Source organism: Mandrillus leucophaeus, unplaced genomic scaffold (genome assembly GCF_000951045.1).
Source record: "Mandrillus leucophaeus isolate KB7577 unplaced genomic scaffold, Mleu.le_1.0 Scaffold73, whole genome shotgun sequence".
Taxonomy (NCBI): domain Eukaryota; kingdom Metazoa; phylum Chordata; class Mammalia; order Primates; family Cercopithecidae; genus Mandrillus; species Mandrillus leucophaeus.
This window is the reverse complement of record NW_012107919.1, coordinates 1570496-1590907: the sequence shown is the minus strand read 5'-3', so window position 1 is coordinate 1590907 and position 20412 is coordinate 1570496. Positions and strand designations below refer to the sequence as shown.

General features: G+C 42.5%; 1 long non-coding RNA gene across 1 annotated transcript in view; it reads right to left on the bottom strand.

Moving 5' to 3' along the window:
• LOC105528696 overlaps positions 1-20198 on the bottom strand; it is a 24601-nt gene extending 4403 nt beyond the window's left edge. The window contains exons 1-2 of the long non-coding RNA XR_001004396.1: positions 20068-20198; positions 7404-7511 (exon numbers count right to left, since the gene is read on the bottom strand). This is a non-coding gene — a long non-coding RNA (uncharacterized LOC105528696). The remainder of the gene's footprint in view (positions 1-7403; positions 7512-20067) is intronic.
• Between the last annotated feature and the right edge of the window lie 214 nt (positions 20199-20412).

Sequence of the window (20412 nt, the reverse complement as noted above, 5' to 3'; positions counted from 1 at the left end):
TCTTTCTTTCTTTCTTTCTTTCTTTCTTTCTTTCTTTCTTTCTTTCTTTCTTATTTTCTTAAAGCTAGCTTGAGTTGGGTCTCTTACCTGTAGTAGAAGAGTCATGACCAATAGAATGGACAATATTCTTGGCAGCACAGAGTTTACAAACCTAGTCTTTGAAACTGTTCTGTGCTATAAAGAAACAAGGATCTTGTTAATCCTCCTTCCCTAAGAATATCCTTGAGGAGCCTTGTCTGCCAATTACTATTAATGAGCACATCCAAAATGCCAGCCTTTTGATGATCCAGGAGCCCTCATCAATTAGTTCCACCCTCTACCCTCTGTGACCTCTGCAGTTTCTCTGGCTGCCCCGTCTGGAGGATAAACACCTTACACCTGTTCCCAGCATCCCCTGCTGGGGATAGGACTGGCTCAACCCAGAGGAACACCTTGGAGATCTCGACTGACTCATCTTAAACAGAGCCCCAGGTTTGCCTGGGGACTCAGGGAGTTGTTGGGTGAGAAATTCTAGAATACGCATGAATAGATAAACTGGAACTCACTGCTAGTTTGAAGCAATTAAAGGATCCCGTGAAAGCTGAACCTCCGGGGAGATGTATAAGCTTCTACAGTATAATTTCCTAAATTCAAAAGGGCAGAGGTGTAGCCTCTTCTGACCTGAGTGCCTGTGCGTACCCACTCTTGACCCTAGGGTTCCCGGCTTGAGCTAAACTTCTCATCATGGTGGCCGGTCCCAGGCTCTCTCCTGTCACCCTTTAAATGCCTTCATAAAAGTTCCTCCAGAGATTGGGTGCTGGGCTTGTGACAATTACTCTTAGTAGGTTGAGGTCTGGCCCCTGGCTCTTAACAGCAGGAATGAGAAGGCAGAAGAGTGAAATTCTTCCTTCGAGATGGTTCTTCCCGCTCCTTTGTTTTACAATGGCAAAAATTGCAATTACTTTTGCACCAACCTAATAGCCAGGAAGTAGTATGTTGGAGGCTGGGGATTTCAACATGCTGTTCCCTCTGTCTGGAATGTTCTCCTCCACATGGCTCCCCTCACTCCCCAAATCCCATTATCTTCCAGGGCTGTCAGATGCTACCATCTCAGGGAATCCATCCCTGATCCTACTCCCTCTCAGGCCTGTTTAGTTCTTATAGCCGTGGGGTTTCTGGAGCTCTTTATCCATCTTTTGGTTCTTAATGAGTTTTGGGCACACTGCCTGCCACCGTGCTCCTCAAGTATACGGTAGTGATGCTTCAGGCTTCAGAAGTAACTTCTTCAACTCCCATTTCTCTGGGATAGCCTGTAAAAACCATGGAATGAGGCATGTTGAAATCCTATGGGCTTCAGCTAATTGGAAGGCAGTAACTCCCCTTTCTCCCTTCCCAGAGGGCAGAGTGGCTAAATTTTAGAGACGAGCAATCAGGATTGAAAACCTGTTCCATCACTTTCTAGCCATAGGATCTTGGGCATGTAGGTTAACTCCTCATTACCTCCTCATTTTTCTTATCTGTACAGCAGGGATAACAATGAACCCTACTGCTTAATGTTGCTGTGAAGATTAAAAATAATGATAGAGAATTAGTACAGCACTTGGCATGTAAGAAAAACTTATTAACAGTTAGCTGTGGTTGCTACTATAAATCAATAAAAATCTATTGAATATTTAGTAGGAGATAGGGCAGAGTTTTAGGAATTGACTTCTAGGTGGCTTGAGGCAGCATCCAGACCTCACCTTGACCCAGTGTATGTTGTTTCATCATTTTATTCATTCACTCAACACATACTCATTGTCTGTCTACTATATAGAGGCTACTGCAGCTTTCACAGTCCTGGTGTGGGAATCAGGATTAATGCTGGGAAAATAGTCTATAGTTTTGGCTGACTGATGGATTAGCATTCTAGACTGTTTATTTCTTCACTAGAATTTACTTTGCTAGCTCCCAGCCCTGTGGACAAGAGATCCTTTGCTTCCCTTTAGGGGAATGCTAAAGGTGAAAATAATACTTCTGTTTCTGCTATTTCTTAAACAGAGCAACTGTAAAGGAAGCTTAAGAGAGAGGTATATGGGTTCAGACAATACTTTCTGGCTGATAAGGAAAGAAACCACAAGGATTAGGAGGTACACTGCACTTAGCGCGTGCACACGCACACACACACACACACACACACACACACACAACAAGAACAAGCCAGGAACTTAACACTTTATGTACTGGGCTGAAATTCAGTATTCATGATCCACAGTCTTTGGTTGGTAGTAGCAGAGTGTTCAGTAAACACACATATATTTTTGGATTTGTAGGTATTTTGTTCAGAATATAGCACCTTTTGCCTGACTCCAGGTGGAGAAGCATTGGTTACATGCAACACTTGGTCTGACTGTAAAGTAGGATTCTGTAAATAGAACTTTTCCTCATTAAGTTCTTTTTGCCCCTTTGATTCTTAGAACTTTTTGCCCTGTAGATTCTGCCCAATTTTTGAATGGCGAGCATCCTAAAAACTCTGGCAGGTGGTGGTTCAACATGCAGAACATTTTGTTGAATAGCAGTTTAATGTTGATTGATTCTAATTTTTTCTCTAGTAAACCTGAGTGCTATTAGCATTTTGGGAAGGACAACTTTTCTTTTTGTGAGACTGTCTTTTGCATTTCCAGTGAAAGCCAGTAGCACCCTCTAGTTATTACAACAACTGAAAATGCCTCCCCCTTTTCTAGAAGCCCTGGAGAGGGACTGTACCAGCCCCAGCTGAGAATCACTAGCTAATATTGTACGTCTCTAGTAGGTTTCCTTGTTTGGCAATGGTGTGGGGTCCAGCCTAGAACTTACCCCACTAGAGGGGAAGTTCCACAAACCCTGCACAGATCCATGTCAGATTTTATTCCCTGTTGTTTTTGGTGCTTGAAGACAGGGCTTGAGCCTTGTAGATTCTCAATAGATAATTTGTACCGGGTTGGTGGAAAGAGTATACATATAGTAATTATAGCACTATTGTCACATAACTTACTCAAACTGAACTGCAGAGTTTTTTGTAAGCAGAGGTGATATTCAAAATATTTGACAAATAGTACTCACACAAGCATGGACCAATCAGAACGTATCCTGGAGATTCTGGAAGCCCCCTTGATGGAACAGGCAACCTTTACCTGCTGGCTTGTGGGAGAGTCCAGGGGGTTCCAGGGATAGAAGTCAGGGAAGCAGGGCACAGTGAGAGATGGCATGTATTTGTTAACAAAATTTTAGCAGCTAGCAAGGCAATCCTAGAACATGCTTCTGAATATTAGAAGACCATTTTGCAGAGTGCAGTAATGTTTTCAGGACACCCTGGTGAAATTTCCTTAGAAAGGGTTCTCTTCTGGTTTCTAGGCTTTCACCACTTATTTTTCTAGAATTCCCTTCCCCTTGCTCAGTCAATGGGAGTCCAGATTATTCAAGAAAAGCTTGAGAAAGAATTGGGATTTATCCGGTACTTCATGGGAGTAACTCACAAATGCCTGTTCCTCATGAGCTCAACCGAGGTTTGACACACTCACAAAGCCTTCTACCCTCTCTGCTCCTGCCCTTGAAGCCATGACCTTTGGAAGAGTAGTTCTCCCTGTGAGCATCCTAAACTTCAGTCTCCAGAACTTGGCTGAGCAATTGCTCTTGTGGGAAGGAAGGGCTAGTGACAAACATTCAGATGGCAGGAGATCAGGAGCTCTAGAGTTTCATTCTGCTTCTTCTCTTACCAGTTGAGTAATTTCAGGCAGAGAAAAAAGTACATATTAGTGTTGGGTGTCTGTGGGCAAATCTCATAGCCTCTCTCGGTTTCATCTTCTATAGAATGATGGATCTGCGCTGACTGCTCTTTAGAGCTCATCCAGCCAGGAGTTCTCGAGTCCCATCTCCTTTGACTGTCTCTGGGTCATGGAGGTGGAAGGCTCATTCTTGTTTCGGCTCATTCTTGTTTCAGCCTTATGCCCACCGCTCTGGCTGCTGGTCAGCTCCTCCCTCACTTACATGGTTGGCACCTTCGGGCTCTACATATGGGAATCTGGGGCTTGGTCCCCTCTCCTTTGGTGTTTGCCAAAGGGTCTACTGGGCGGTGGGGTCTCCAGCCCTAGGCCTTAGCTTAGGGGCTCTCCCATGGGAAACTATGGCAATGTCTCTTCTTTCCTCCTTCACATTCACTCCTGCACTTCTCTCTCTATTTCACTGACTCTCACTCATGCTGTTTCTCTTTCTCTCTCTATTCTCTCTCTCCTCCTCTCACCTCCTTTCCTTCTTCACACCCTTAGACCTGGAACCTATCAGCTCACCTACTTCAACTCCAAGGAAACCAAAATGCTAAGGTCCCTATCTCTGTTGTTAGATTGCTGCCTTCCTTCTCTGGGCCCTCAGGAAAGTTACTTAACCGCTCCTTGCCTCAGTTTCCTCATTTATAGATGTAATATGAATTCCCAGGTCGTTGGGTTAATTAAACGAGATGATCCATGTAAAGCACTTACAGCAGCATGCCCGGCAGATGGGAATTGCTCACTGCTAGTGATTTCTTTTCTCCCCTACAGCAAGTTGATTTGGATCATGAAATACAGATGGGTGTGATAAAGTTAATTATTAATTTGCTCTGGGAAATTTGCATTATTTTTCCTTTAAGGATTTAAAAAACAGATGAGTGATTTGCTAACTTAGTTTTCTTCTTAGATTCAGCTGCCATTCCCATCCTTTCCCACAAGCACACACATACTTCAGTTTCCCTGAACTCTTTGGGGTTCCCAGACTCATTGAGCTATGTTATGCCTCCTTGTTTTTGCATTTGCCTGGCGTGTTCTTTCAGCAGTCTGTCTTCTTTGTCTTTGGTGGTGGTGGGACAGAGAGACGTCCTGTCAATGGATGTCTCAGGAATTGGCTCACATGCCACCTCCTCTGAGAAGCCTTTCCTGACCACACACCACCTCCTTCAGGAAGCCTTCCCTGACTGCTGCTTCTCTCCACAGCAGAGTTAAATGCTTTTTTTTTTGTGCTCTGTAGATATATTGTCACAGGGCTTATACCATGGTGGCATCATTATTTCTACTTACTTGTCTCTCATTCTAAATGCAATCCTTGAAGGCAGGGACTATATTTTATCTATCTTCTTGTTCTCAGCAGCCAGTCCAGTTTTTTTTTTTTTTTTTTTTTTGTGGCATAGCAAGTGCTTAGTAAATGTTAAATAAATGAAGAAGATGGAAAGATACCTCCTAATGCCTCAGTAGAGAAGTCGCAAGTCATTGTTCTAAAGGACATTCATTTTACTAAGATAAAAGCTTCTCTGTCCTAGTCTTACCTTAGGCACAATTTTAACAAGTTTTTTTTTTTTTTTTTTTTTTTTTTTTTTTTTTTAATTCACAGCTGATTAGAAAGAACAGGTTAGAAGAGGTGGGGAAGAAGCTGTTAGAGGTAAGAATACTGAAAGCAGAAATGACACCTGGCCCTCTGATAGTGATAAGAACAGCAAAATTACAAAACGCACAATTGAGTGCTCAAGTATGGGGAGCATACTTGTTTCACGTATGGGGAGCAAATTTAGGTGGCATAGGACATTCCTGCATGGCCCACCAATTGATATTCAATGGAATGTCCCGAGTTACAAGAAGGTTAAATTATACTTTGCATACTCTGCTTAAGAAAAAGCAAAAGCGTTGAAACCTATTGGGTTTTTCATGGAAGAAGCCACAGCCATTTGGAAATGACACAGGGCTCTTTAATCATTAAGATGCTTTGACATTTTAACACAGAAACTGTGTTGCTGGATGGGGGAGATTCTGCAGTCTCATCACTATGTTTGGGTATGAAGGCCATCTTGCCAATAAGCAGCAGAATGGCAAATAGAAGATATCTTAGGACATTGCTTCTCACGTTCTCCTCTTTGGAGCCCTGGGGTTTCCTTAGCATTCTCTTGTAGATGGTGCTGGGGGGTGGCGGGTGGCGGGGAGTCGTGTTCTCTCTGTCTACCACGATTAGCCCCCTGTTTTCTGTGCAACTGGTGGAGTGTCAGAGGAAGACTTTGTTTGAAGGAAATAGTCCTCATCTGAAAAACATGGTAACAGTTTTGTTATGACAGGTAATATGCATATTGGATAGATGTTCTTAGTAGGCAGTGGTTAAGGGCATCATGCAAGGGAGTTTGAGTCCCAGCCCCTGGGCTTCACATCTCTGTACTTCAGTTTCCTCATTTGTAAAATGGGGATAATAATAGTACCTGTCTCACTGGGTTGTTAGAATTAAATTAGTTAAATAAAATACGTCAGGTGCTTAGAAAAGTGCCTAAGATATAATAAATGCTATGTTAAGTGTTTGCTGTTTATTATTTAAGAAGCTCCTTGATCAAGCATGCCCTGTAGGGGGAAGACAAAGCTCTGAAAACTGATGCTATCTGAGCTTTGAAAAATAGGCGGGTACACAGCCATAAAAAGGAATGAGATTCTGGTCTTTGCAGCAACATGGATGGAGCTGAAGACCATTATCCTAAACAAACTAGCACAGGAATGGAAAACCAAATACTGCACGTTCTCACTTATAAGTGGGCATTAAACATTGAGTACACATAGACACAAGGAAGAGAACAAAAGACACAGAGACCTACTTGAGGATGGGGGATGGGAGAGGGTCAAAAAACTACCTATTAATTACTGTGCTTATTACCTGAGTGATGAAACAATCTGTACGTCAAACCCCTGCAGCTCGCCATTTATCCATGTAACAAACCCACGCATGTACTCCTGAAACTAAAATGAAAATCTACAAAAAATCCTGGGTGGTAAATACGAATTTTTTATGTTATTATTTGTTTTGTACTTCATTTTGCAATTCCTCAAAATTAAAAGATCATCAAAGTGAGAGAACAAATAACATAAATAAAAATAAACCTTATTTTGCCCAAAATTTTTAAAAAAGGAGAATAGGTAGGTTATTTGCCACATGGAGAGGGGCAGTGCATTTTAGTTGGAAGATCAAGGCAAGGAGAATGAAAGATTGTATGTCCAGGCACTGTCAGGAGCTCGCACACAGGAGATGTGTACTAAATGGCAGATGGTCCCCAGGTCAGCCACTGGGGTCAGAATGTAAGGGTGGGAGGGAGGTGATGAAGAACAAATAGCGCAGTGCCTGTGTCGTGCTGGGTACGATCTATCTCTCTTGTTTGCCTGGCTAAGGAACCAGAACTTTCTTCCCAGTAACACCTTTATTATTTATTTATTTATTTTGTTGCCTAGGCTGGAGTGCAGTGGCACAATCTCGGCTCACTGCAATCTCCACCTCCCAGGTTGAAGTGATTCTCCTGCCTCAGCCTCCCGAGTAGCAGGGATTACAGATGTGTGCCACCATGCCCAGCTAATTTTTGTATTTTTAGTAGAGACGGGATTTCACCATGTTAGGCAGGCTGGTCTCGAACTCCTAACCTCAAGCGGTCAACCAGTCTTGGCTGCACAAAGTGCTGGGATTACAGGTGTGAGTCCGGCCCCAGTGACATCTTTAAATCTGCATTCTTGAAAGGTGCTCTGATAGTGCTGTGGAGAATAAATCAGAAAGGGGACAGATGGATGGAGTCAGTGGCTGTTTTAAAGATAAAACTCATAGGGTGGGGTATGAGACAAAGAGAGGGAGAGGTTGAAAATGATTCTGGAGGTTCCTGGTTTGGGCAGTTGGGTAGATGAGATGCTGCTCATCCAGATAGGGAAGGCAGGAGGAGGAGCAGGTTTGGGTGGGGCAAAGGAATGAGTTCATCTCTGGGACAGGTTGGATTTGAGGTGCCTAAAGGGGAATTGAGGGGGACATACCCGGTAGACAGTTGGATGGCTGAGTCTGGACCTCAGAAGAAAGGGAGCTAGATATACTGATTTGGAAGTCAGGAGCTTATAGATGACAGTTGAAACTTCAGGAATGCTTGAGTTCACTCAGGGAACGAGTACCAAGTGACAGAAGAAGAGGGAGAAGAGTGGAACATGGGGGAACACAGACCACAGAGGGGCAGGCCCAGGAAGGGGTCAGTGGGAGAGATGAGGGAGGGGCAATGTGACAAAGCTCTTGGTTTGGGTAAGGGGGATGCAGAGCAGTGGTCAAAAGGGACTCTCCCAGGCCTTGCCCACCCTGATAATTGATCTGAAAAACAATATTGCTCTCAAAGAGTAAGAAGGGATTTGTGGTCTTGGGAACAGTGTGTTTTGGAGATGGAAAGAATCTCAGAGATTTTGTGGTTCACTGGTTTAAAAAAAAGATTTAAAGGAGACAGCTCTTTATTATTAAAAAAACCTGAAACTTTGCTAAATCCCAACAGATGATTGATAAACATAGAACTGCCACAAATCCCAATAGATGATTGATAAACATGGAGCTGCCACAGCCAGGCATGGTGGCTCACACCTGTAATCCTAACACTTTGGGAGGCTAAGGCGGTAGATTACCTGAGGTCAAGAGTTCAAGACCACACCAGCCAGCATGGTTGAAACCCCATCTCTACTAAAAATACAAAAAATTAGCCAGGAGTGGTGGCAGGTGCCTGTAATCCCAGCCACTTGGGAGGCTGAGGCAAGAGAACCACTTGAACCTGGGAGGCAGAAGTTGGAGTGAGTTGAGATCCCGCCATTGCACTTCAGCCTGGGTGATGGAGTGAGACCCTGTCTCAAAAAAGAAAAACAACAAAAATCAGAACAGAAACAAACAAACAAAAAACCTCCCACAGAGCTGCCGTCATTGAGGCTGGAGCTGGACAGATTCTCCCAAATGTCTTGGAGCAGCCCGTGGACCCCATCATTCCACAGGTATTTGTATACCAAGCCCTGCACTTAGCTCTGGTTGTAGCTGTGGATAAAAAGGCAGTTCTTTTCCCTGGGCTCAATGATTTTCAACCTTGGTTGCACCTTAAAATCACCTTAGAAGCTTAAAAAAGTTCCCAATGCCCAGGCTGTGCCCCATACCATGAAATCAGGGTCACTGGGCAGACACCTCAAGCATCAGTAGTTTAAAAACTCTCCAGGTGACTTCAATGTGCAGTCACATTTGAGAACCAGCTGAGTACCGTGTAGACAATCTGGTGAGCTAAAGTATTTCTACTGAACCCAAATGGTAGAACCTTGAACCTGTTCACTCTCCTCCTTTTATTCATGAGGGTCCAGGAGTTAAGTCAGCCAAGGTGGACAGAGAAGGTATTGGGCCTGGAACCTCTGTCCCCTGACTTCTTAGCCCACATTCCCGTGTTCCTGCACACTAGTGTGGCCTCAGCTTGCTGGGCGCTATGTGGCCCTTAACCTGGTTGGTCACTGGGCTTGGATGTTAAGTAAAAACCTGGTGAATGATCTGCATTGTTCTCTCTTTTCACCAAGGCTGTCTTCTTTCTCTGTGAAAAGCTAGTTGAATTCTTTCTCTAAATGGGGTATTCTTCTTTCAGAGGCAGCACAATGGGCCTCTTTCACTGACAATTCAGTTTCTAGTAACAGAGACTGTGGGGCCTGCCAGCAATCTCCTTGTGAAACTGGCATGCTCTCGGTTCTGAAAATGAACCATGGGCGCCAACACCTGGAGAAACAGGGAGCCCCTGTTTAAGCTGAGAAGGGTGCCGGAGGTCCCTGTGTGATGTTGGGTCAGTGGAGGAACTTCTCTGAGCATTAGTTTCAGAACGAAACATTGAGGACATAGGATTACTGTGAGGATTAAATGACTTGATATATACAAAAGGTGGGGCACCCATTATGGGCCAAGTGCTAAGCTAAGGCTCTTGTATACACAATATGCAATTTAATCCATAGGATTAAATCAGCAAATTCAACGTTATAGATTGTTATCCCCAGTTTATAAATGAGGACACTGAAGCCCAGAGAAGCCAAGTAACATGTTCAATGCTACACAGTCATTGAAGGAGCTGGTCTTGGGCTTCCCCACAGCGAGAGGTCAGTATGATGTTAGCTATAGCATTTTATGAGACATTGTTTGGAATTCAGATGGGAGGAAAGAAAAGATGGCATGAGAGGTAAGATTTTTCTTATTACTTTGGAGACTGTGCTCAGAACCATGATGTTTAAGCTAGAAGCTGAGGAGTTTCATACTGGGAACAGGGAGAAAGAAACTAATTTTTGCTGGGTGCAATTTAAGCACCATTCCATGCTTGTTTTGTGTACATTATTTAATCCATAGGAATAAACCGTCAAGGAAGGTGTTGTGGATTTTTATCCCTATGTTGGAAATGAGGATTCGGAAGTTCAGAGAATGTAAGCAACATGCCCAGTGTCACGGAGCAAGGTCAAAACCAGACTTTGGACCAAAATCTCTCTGGCCTTGGAAGCATCTCCCCTTTGGCCTGGTCTTTGCTCTGTATGTCTTGTTGACCCCAAAGAACAAAGTCATCTACATGTTTCAGTTGACTTTTTAACTTCCTTATGAATGTCATCCCCACTCCCAAGTTCCCACAATAATCAGAAAGGGTGGTTTCCTAGGCTATTTCCTTGGTAGTCAGATTGGGAGGAGAATGGCACTAATACTAATACTAATAACATAATTATGAGTAACATTGATTGAACACTATGTTCCAAGTGCTCAATATGTTCTGGACACTGTTGCAAGAACTTGACAGATATTATCTCATTTAATTCTTACAGTGCTCCTATATCGTTAGAATAGTTACTCTCCCCATTTTTGTACATGGGAAACTGTGGCACAGATCAGTTGACCAACTTGTTTAATATTACACAGCTAGTCACAAAGCAGCTGGGTTTTTTTTTTTTTTTTGAGACAGGGTCTCTCTCTGTCTCCCAGGAGTGCACTGGTGTGATCTCGGCTCCCTGTAACCTTTACCTTCCCAGTTCGAGAGATCCTCCCACCTAAGCCTTCTGAGTAGCTGAGACTACAGACATGCACCACCACAGTCAGATAATTTTTTGGATTCTTTTGTAGAGACGGAGGTCTTGGTACGTTGCCCAGGCTGGTCTTGAACTCTTGGAATCAAGTGATCCTCCTGCCTCGGCCTCCCAAAGTGCTGGGATTATATGCAGAAGTCACTGTGTCTGGCTGAGCCAGGATTTTAGCCATGTGGTGAAACCCAGAAATCACTTGGTGGAACTTGCCGGAAGCAGATATTGTGGCCCTCATGCCTCTTGACCTGGTTTGCTATTGGCAGCTGCCAGGTGTTTGATGAGGGAGTGCTCCCTGGGGAATGGCTCTCCTTCCTCTTGATTTTGAGGGAACAGGTTCCTGGTGTGTGAGTTTCAGAGTGAGCTGGAGAGCAAGGTGTCTATTTCCTGCCCGTAGATGCCCATGGACTTGGTCTCCATTTAACTTGGCTCCAACCTGCTCCCTCAGCTGAGCTCTCAGGCCTGCCACATACCCTGCCCGCTGAGAACCCAAGACAGAATTCTCTGCCTCCTTTAAGGAGGGGGGGCTCCCTTCCCAGAGGTGGGTCTCTTGTGCTTTCTTGCCTTGTTCTCATGCCACACTCTCAGCTTCAGGCCACCTTTGTTTCCCCAACTTTGGATCTGGGAGTCAGATCCGCATCCTGTCTTGGATGGCGGGAGATCCCTTGTGTGTCTCTGACCTTGGCTACCGTATTTTTACATTTGAACAAAGTTAAGGTGGGAGATTAACTTGCTCCAAAGCACACAGTAAGAAGGCACAAGTAAAGAAGTAAGCCAAGCTAGGATTTGAGCCCAGGTCTGTCTGACACCAAAGCTCCTAGCCACTATCCTTTGTGGCTTCCCATGTTTTTTTTGCCCTTGTCTCTCTTCATTCTGAAGTCCAAAGTGTCACATGAGTGGGGGAGCACTTGGGTCATTTGGGTGAGGGCGGCGGCTCCTCTACTTTCCATTTTCTCCCTGCCCAAACTGTGTGCCCTGTGAGCTCTCAAATCTGGAACCAGGGGGATCCTGCACAGTTTGTCTGGGGCAGAGTGTAAATAAGTCACTTGTCTTTCTCTCTGAGCATGACAGGAACAGCTCTGTCATGTGTGAATGTGTGTGTACATCTGCGTGATCCACCCTCCGTTACTTGCCCCTCCTGACAGATAGCTGATCCTGTGCCTGAGTTTGACTCGTTTTGCATCAAAAACAACCCCAATCTGAAGGTAAGAAGTCATCCAAGCAAGATTGGAGGGTGAGATAATGTGGCACTTGCAACGAGTTCATTTTAACTGGTGACTTTTTCCACCTGAGTTCTCATGTGTGAAGAGTGAGTCCTGGTGAGGGGAGGCATGCTGGGGGAAGCTAAAAACACAGCCAGGCTCTCTGGGAAGAGCTGAGGTCTTCCTACTGCAGATGCTTAGGAGCCCAGCCCCTGGAGCAGTTGCAGAGGGTGGGGCTGGGCTGCTGGTGCAGACCTCTGGGTACCATGCATTCTGTAGTGAGCATTTATCAGGCTCATGGCAGCTAGCTTTTTTGAATACCCTTCTTCAGTTTGTTTCTGCTTTCTGAGTCTTGGTTCCCCAACAGAGGAGTCAGACTCATGTCTTCTCAGCCCCCTTTACAGCTGGGTCGGGGAATAGGACTGAGACTCCTTCAATAAGATACCCCCAAAGCGGAATTTGATTTTGAAGGGGGGTACTATGAAAAAGCCCACTTTTTATATTACCCCTACAAGGGATAATTTGCAGGGATTCCTGCAAGGGATCCATTTTCAGCAGTGGTTGAGGTCCTGGCAGGGTCAGTGTGGAGTCAGTGCCTAGTGGTGCTGGCAGTGTCGCCTCTGCAGGAGCAGCTGGGGATTGGGCGTTATTCTTGGAGGCAAAGTTTCCAGTCTGATCCAGATACTCAATATGCTTTAAATATTTTGAGGCATGTCAAATGGCCTAGGCTATGGTATATCTTGGTATACGTTCCACAGATGCTTGAAAAGAATGTGCATTATGCTGCGTCTGAGTGGAGAGTTCTGTAAATGTTGATTAGGCCCTTTTGGTTGATGGTGTTGTCAAGTTCTATATTCTCATTGATAATGTGTCTAGTTTTTCTCTATCAGTTGTTGAGAGACGGGTATTGAAGTCTCTAACTGTAACTGTGTACTTGTCTATTTCTCCCTTCAAGTTTTTGTTCCATATGTTTTGCAGCTCCATTGTTTGGTGCATACCTATTCAGGATTGCTATGTTTTCCTTGTGGATTGACTCTTTATCTTTATTATGTAATGTTCTTTCTACCTCTGGTAATCTTCTTTGCTTTGAAATTTACATTATCAGATATTAATATAGCCACCTTGCTTTCTTTTGATTAAAGTTTGCGTGACTTTTTCTTCCCATCCTTTTTTACATTCAACCAACCAATATCGTTATTTGAAGTGAGACAACATTTAGTGAAATAATATTTTATGATCCAGTCTAACAACCTCTGTCTTCTTTGTGTGTTTAATTTCTGTATCTAGACCAACATTTAATGCAATTGTTGGTGTGTTAGGCTTTAAATATGCCATTTTATTTTATTTTATTTTTGTTTCTGTTTTATTTTATCTGCCTTCCTGTGGTTTATTTGAACATTTTTAAAATTAAATTTTGATTTATCTGTTACATTTTTGACTGTACCTCTTTGACAGCTTTTTTAGTGGTTGCTCTAAATATTATGTATGTATGTTTATATATACATATACACACATAAAACTTTCATATGTATATTAAAAACTATACATATACTTTTATATATACATAAAACTTGTTACAGTCACCTGGCATGGACATATACCAGTTCAAGTGAAGTGTAGAAACGTATCTCCCTTTAGATCCTTTTACTTCCTTCATTTATAATATATTTTAAATATTTCCTTCAAATACACTTAAAAACATATTAGATAATGTTATGTTTTGCTTCAATTATCAAATATAATTTAGAAAACTCAAGAGAAAAAATGATTCTAGATTTCATTTATATTTTTGCTGTTATCATCTTCTTTTTTCTTCCTAATGAAGACAAATGATTTCTTCTTTTGGTCTAAGATTCCCTTTTTTGGTTTTTTCTTTTTTTTTTTCTTCTGTTCAGAGAAATTTCTCCACCCAGGCCTGGTAGTGACAAGTTTTCTTAGTTTCCGTATCTGAGAATGTCTCAATTTCTTATTCACTCCTGAAGGATATATCTGCTGGATATTGGATTCTGAGTTGACAGTTTTTTCTTTCAGCATTTGAGTAATTTTTTGTGCCACTCCCTTCTTTCTTCCTTAGTTTCTGATGAGAAGTACAGTGTTATCAAATTGTTTTTCTTTTATAGGTGTGGTGTTTCTCTCTAGCTGCTTTTAAGATTTTTGTCTTTGAATTTCAGAAGTTGACTATGGTATGTCTTAGAATGGATTTCTTTGAATTTATCTTGTTTTGGGTTTGTGGCTCAGCTTCTTCAATCTGTAGATTTATGCCTTGCAAATTTGGGAAGTTTTCAGCCATTATCTCTTCAAATACTTCCTCAGGCCTGCCCTCTCTCTCCTTTCATTCTGGAATTGCCATGACATGCATTTAAATCTTTTCTGATAATTCTGTAAGTCCCTGAGGTGCTGGTGATTTTTTTTCATTCCAGTCTATTACCTTCCTGTTATTCAGACTGTGTTATTGTTATACTACTATCAAGTCGACTGTTTCTTTTTTCTGTGCCTTCTATTCTGTTGGTGAGCCCATTCATTAAGTTTTTAAATTTTTTGGTCATTATATTTTCCAGTTTATCTTCTATTTATTTACTGTGACATTCGATTTCTTTGACGAAACTTTCTATTTCTTCACTTGTTTCAAGTATGTTTATAATTTGTACACTGAATCACTTTAGTGATATTTGCTTGAAAATCTTGGCAGATAATTCTAATGTTTCTGTTATTTTGATGTTGACATCCATTGATTGTCTCTTTTACATTCAAATTAAAATTTTCTTGATTCTTGGTGTGGAGAATTATTTTTTATGGGAAGTGGACACTTTGGTTATTATGTTATGCTACCCTGGATCTTATTGACACCTTCTGTTTTAGCTGGGCTTTATTTTTTTTGACGCTGCTCTAGTAGAGGAAGTGGAGTGCTGCCTTGCTGGTCTACTGACACCTGAATTGGGGAGGGGTTCCTCATTACAAGAGCAGTCAGTATTGGGAGTTTTGGTTCCTCACCAGGCCTTCACTGATACCACCCTGGCTGGGAAGGGTAGGAGTGCCTTGTTACTGCTTGTCACATGTCGTCCACTGACACTGCAGTAAAGGGAAGAGGACTCATTATGTCTGGGTGATGGTAAAGCCCTGACTTCTCCCTTAGCTCCTCTGACACCATCCTGCACTCTGATATTGCTGACTGGGGTGGAGGTCCAGGCTCCCCATGAGAGATCCACCTACACTGTGGTAGGTGGGGGCTTGTTACCACTGGGTGGTGATGAAAGTCCCAGCTCTCTACTTGGCCTTCTCTGACACCACGTGGGCAGGGGTGTTAAGGAGTCATAAGGCAGCCTGCCAAGAGTGGAGGTCTAAGTTCCCCACTTGGCCTTTGCTGGCCCCGGTGAGGTTGGGCCCAGGTTTTTCTGTGATATTTGGCTGGACTAGAGCCTAAACGTTTGCCTACAAGTTTCCTGTCTTGCTACCTTCCCCCTTTCCTGGTCCCTGGCTAAAGAGAGTTGGCTTTTATTGGGGCTTTTATGTCTGTGCTCATTTGCATTTCTGGGTTACAGAATAAATGCTTCATGTAAGCCTGGGATATAAGAAACAAAAAGAAAATCCAGAAATCTCACATCTATGACTTTCCTGGGGTCCCAACTACCTAACCTGTCTGCCTTCCTCTATGCACCTTGCAGAATTTCCTTGTGATTGTTCTATAATGTCTATGGTTTTCAGCATTCTTAGTGGGAGAAACAGTGTGAAGTACACCTACTCCATTTCCTCAGAAACAGAAATCTCAATGTCCTTTGAAAGCTTCCTTTTTGCAGAAACTAGCCATACTGTGCTCTGTTGTTTGCAACAAAGAACCCCGGCTGATTCCCTTTCCTTTTGTGAAGGTCAGGGGCAGAGAAGAGCTGTCCCCTGAAGCTGAGAACACTGGTCTCATCAATAAGTTCCCAGAAGTGGTAGCCCTCTGCTTTGCCTATGAGTGACTTTCCTCTGTTTTCTCCAGATCACAACAGGTTATCTTCAGAACATGACCAAAAACATTCTCGTGACTATTTTTCCCCTTTTTCTTTTTTCAGATCTAGACTTGCAGATACTTTCTATTTTTTTAATTTCAAAAGTAATACTTGCTGGTTATAGAACATTTAGAACATATAGACAAGTGAAACAGAGAGCACCCACATCAGAATAGCTACTGCTAATCTATGATATATAAAGATTATGTCTACATATGTACTATATAAATATAATACAGATACTCCTTGAACTTGCAATGAAATTACATTCAGATAAGCTCACTGTGAGTTGAAAATATTCCAAGTCAGAAATGCGTTCAATGTGCCTAACCCGCCAAATATCATAGCTTCACCTAGCCTATCTTAAATGTGTTCAGAACACTGACATTAGCCTACAGTTGGGCAAAATAACCTAACATAAAGCCAATTTGATAATAAAGTATTGAGCATATCATGTAATTTATTGAGTACTATACTGAAAGTGAAAAAAGGATGCTCATATGGGTACTCAAAGTATGGTTTCTACTGAATGCTTATTTTTTGCACCATTGTAAAGTCAAAAAATCATAAGTCAAACCATTTTAAGTCAGGAACTGTCTATATATTATTGTATCTATGCAATAAAATATACCATATGCTGTACTTTTTGTTTAGCAACTTGCTTTTTCACTTAAACAGATATCTTAACATCTTTTCACTGCAATAAATATAGTTTTAGATAATCATTTTTAATGGTTACATAATATTCCATTGCAAGAACATAGTTATTTACATATCTGTTCTGTATTATAGAATATGGAGATTATTTCCAATTTTTTCCATTGTAAACAATTCTGCATGGAACTTCTTTGTAGATAGTCATTGTACACTTATATGATTATTTTAAGATACTCCCCTAGGAATGGAATTGCTGGGCTGTAGGGAATGCACATTTTTGAAAAGACATCTTTTGATATGTATCTTCACCTAGCTTCCCTATCGTGCTTTTAGTCCTAATCCCATTTCTTGGCTCTCATTTGGCTCCAGAGTGATCTTGTTCACAGAGCACACATGGTGCCTCCTCCAGACTCCCCTCTACTTCTTTCTGTCCACAAACACTAGTTTGCAATAGGATGACATGTGAGAAGTTAATGCACATGCTACTACACCTTCCATCTTCCACTTTATCACATCCTAAGGCCTTTCTTCATTCATGACATGGTGTAACTTCTGAACAAAGGTGGCAAGTGTTTAATTTTAGGTTCAAGTGCTGAAGGATCCAGATGTAAGACAGCAAGATTTGGGAAGTATATGTGATCAGTCAGTTTCTTCCCTTGCCACTGACCTCTCACCTTCTGGGAATAAAAGAGGTAGAGATTAAGTAAAGGGACTAGGCATGAGTGTGAGTGGCCCTACTTCGTGTCCCCCTCCAAAGAGGAAGGTATAACTTGGCAACAGGGGCATGGTAGTCCTATTTGTTTGAACAAAATGTCCAAGGATGGCCAATATCATGTAAAGCCAGTAAAAGTAAAAACCTGCTGGTGGGGTAGGGACCTCTAAGAGGACCTCTAGGAGGACCTCATGAGGGAACCCCTAGGAGTCAGCAGATCTGGGGCTGCCATATATGGTTGTATAGTGTGCACACTGCACAAATGTGCTGGCCAAGGGGTCATGGAATTGAAATCCACCTCATCTTTCATTATCAAGAGTTGAACTCTGGTAGAGAGCTGTGCCCATCTAGGTAAAGGGATGCACTTTTCTTTGTACAAAGTACAGTCTGCTTATAAACCATGTACCCACAGAGCAGCATATACCCAGAGGAGGTTTCTTTTCAAATTCTTCTGCCTAAATGGGGCACTGCTTTTATACAGGCCGCATAAAGGCAGATGATGCTCCTACATGAATATACTTTGCAAACCACAATAAGTATTTACCGGTACATAGAATTTGGCCTTCTATGTTGAGTCCCCAGTTTGCTAGTAAATTTCAAAACAAGTTCAGTACATTTCCTTGTCCTGAACTCAGAACATGACTGGTTGGGTGTGGGCAAGAGGCCAACAGCCTGTTGGAAGAGCAGTGACTGATATCGTCACTAAACTATGGAGAAACGTGCTAGGCAAGACCTTATCTTGGCAGAATCTTCTGTTGTGATATTTTGGGGATCTATAAATCTCAACACAAGGAGACCAAGCGAACCCTTCAGTGAAACATCCTTATTTTGTAATCAGAAAATGACGACACTGAGAAATGGTAGCCTATTCTCAAGGCTACAAGGTGGTGGAGCTGGAACTCAAATCTGAAGCGTCCTGGCTGTGTTCCCAGGATTCTTCAGTTGGCTGTGTGATTATGGGAACCACATTGCTAAATAAATGGTGGGGTCTTCCTCACTGATCTCTTTCCCCAAAAGGCAGATACACACTTCTTGGAAATGTTCTAGGCATGGTCGTACCTCCAGGGAGGAGTGTGCCTCACACCACATGGGAAGTCTGGGAATGTGACCTCCTGTGATGTCAATGACAATCTCTATATATCAATGGCTTCTGCAGCATAAAATGCCTCCTCACTCTTGCCCTGATGCTGACTCAGCTGTATCTACTTCCTGGGCTGCAACATGGCCACTCCAAACAACAAAAACAATAATAATAACAACACTAATGACGGTAAACACCATCATCATGTTGCTTGGTCGAGGCAGAGCACCTTTGATCTGGGGATCTCCAAGCATGTTGCCAATGTGATCCAGTGGCTAGTGTCATTATCTCCCTTTTACAGACAGAGAAAATGAGACACAAGAAGTTTAAGCCAGAAGCTCAAGGTCATGCGGGGTATTATTAGTTGGGGCATGTGAGGAGCTGAGATTATTAGCTCTGAAATAAAAGCTCAAGGCACTTAACAGGCTTTTGGTTGGCAATGGCCACTCTTTATGAAGACTGTATATTTTTATAAACTATGCCATAAAGGTAAATGCCAATCATTAGATTTTATTTCAAGCATGTCTTCTACAATCTTAAATGCAGTGAGCATGTGGCAGAACTTCCCCAGCTCTGAGTAACCAGTTCCACATATATCTCCTCTCTAACACTCAGGTAGGTCTCCAGTGGTTCAGGGAGGTGAGCCTAATCTTCTCTACCAAGACTCAAAGCAGGCATTACGTGCCAGAGGAAGCACTGGCCAGAGTCTCGGGGACCTCAGTTTGAAACACAGCTCTCCCTTTATTGGCTGTGCCACCTTAGAGAGTCACTTTTATTCTCTGGGTTCCCTCCTTCAACTGTCATGTGAAGAATCTGCATGAAATAATTTATGTTAAGCTTTTAAAATGAATTCATGGTTTTGTGAAAATTCACCCTACTACGTTTTTTTTTGTTTTCAAGCTTTTTCCCAGAGGCCTCAGAAAACCTGCCTTTTCCTAGGTTTGAGCCTTTGGAATATTCCACATCTTCTTATTTGTTGCTATATTATCATTTTTCAAAGAGTTTCAAATTTTTGAAAGCAACAAAGATTCAATCATAGTTCAGTGAAAGAAATAGACACCAATCCAGGTATTTCAAGCAGAGAGGGATTCATTTCAGGGAATTAGGAGCTTACAGAACTGTTGTTAAGGACTGGGGGAGTGGAAGTCCGGATAGGTATCATTGCACTATCTCGAAGACATGCCATTGTAGCTGTGATCTAAATGTCACGGAACTGCTGCCCCTGCTGTTTTCACTATGAGTGCCTCTGACACTCATGGCACTGGTGACTGGACACTGGAATAAGGACTCTCTAAGTACTCATGTCTCTATTATATTGTTGCTTCATACAAGGGCATTATTGGGGGAATCTAATTTGCCTCTAGAACTATGCCTTTCGGGGTATTTTAGAAATACTGATTTTTTTTTCTAGCTCCTGAGTTACAGGGAATGGGAAATTACCACTGGCAGTCCTATTTAGCACAAACACTGCAAATGTCACCTTCCCTGGTGTATTAGTCAGGGTAGGCTCTGCTATGCTGTAGTCATAAACAATCCTAAAATTTCAGTGACTTAATATGACAAATGTTGATTTCTCACTCACCAAATATCTGTTGCAGGCTGGGTGACCTTCCTCCTTGTTATAGGCATATCATCTTCTAGAACAAATGACCTTCAAGACATCAAGGCAGGAGAAGAAAGAGAGATGGAGGAGGCACATGTATCATTAACCACTTCAGCTCAGGAGTGGCACGTGTCACTCATGCCTGTAGTTTGTGGCCAAAGCTAGTCACGTAGCTCACCTAGCTATGAGGCAGGCTGGGAATATTGGGAAGCACATGGAATATTTGGTTAGCACTAGTTGTTTCTATTACTCATGGTAACAAGAGGAGATATTTCGGTTTCAAGTTGGGGTGAGCCTGGTTCTCAATCTCTTTTTCCTTCTCTG